This window comes from Papio anubis, chromosome 16 (assembly GCF_008728515.1).
Source record: "Papio anubis isolate 15944 chromosome 16, Panubis1.0, whole genome shotgun sequence".
Taxonomy (NCBI): domain Eukaryota; kingdom Metazoa; phylum Chordata; class Mammalia; order Primates; family Cercopithecidae; genus Papio; species Papio anubis.
This window is the reverse complement of record NC_044991.1, coordinates 56,821,297-56,822,045: the sequence shown is the minus strand read 5'-3', so window position 1 is coordinate 56,822,045 and position 749 is coordinate 56,821,297.

Genomic DNA, 749 nt, shown 5'->3' with positions numbered 1-749 from the left:
TGGCTGTGATGGAGTGCAACAGTAACCTGCTTCTAGATTGTGACATACAAATCAGGCACAGCAGGCAGCTACAAAGCAAGGAGTTACTTGTGCTCCATTTTCAGGAGAATCAGACAGAGTTAGCAGAAAGAATGCTTCCTGCCTGCCTGGGGCCTGTGCTCCCTCCTCATGACCCCAACCCCATTTTCAGGTCTTCTTGGTGATTTGCCATTTGGGGCTTTTAAGCCAAGAAAGACCTGTTGTTAGGAACTGTTTTCTAAAGTCTTTATTTCAAGACCCTAGGATGTGGTTGGCTTGTGGTCTCGTTCTGCACCAGCCTCAAACAAATGCCACTCAGCTGGAGGTAGGAGAAGGGTTCACAGGACCTGCTCAACACTGGAGAGGAACCAGATCTTCTCTTGAAATGATTTTCTATTCCAACCTTTTATTCCTATAATTGGCAAAACTTAGCCCAAATTCAGTCTCTTGAGGACCTTAGCACTTTCATTTGCCTGCACCCAGCAGAAGGAATTATTTCTCGACACTTTCCAGGAGAGAAACTGGGTTTGGAGTAATAATCAACTGATTTGTGGAGGGAGGTGGGGATTGTGGGTTCTGGAAAGGGAATAGGGTTGTGATGAGGGAAGATTATGGTGGGCAGGTTCCTGGGGCTGTCACATCAATTTCAATACCCTTTCTTCTACTTACAGAGCACCTATTTCATTTGCCACTGAGTTCAGATAGGAAATGAGGAAAGAGGAAAAATCCAT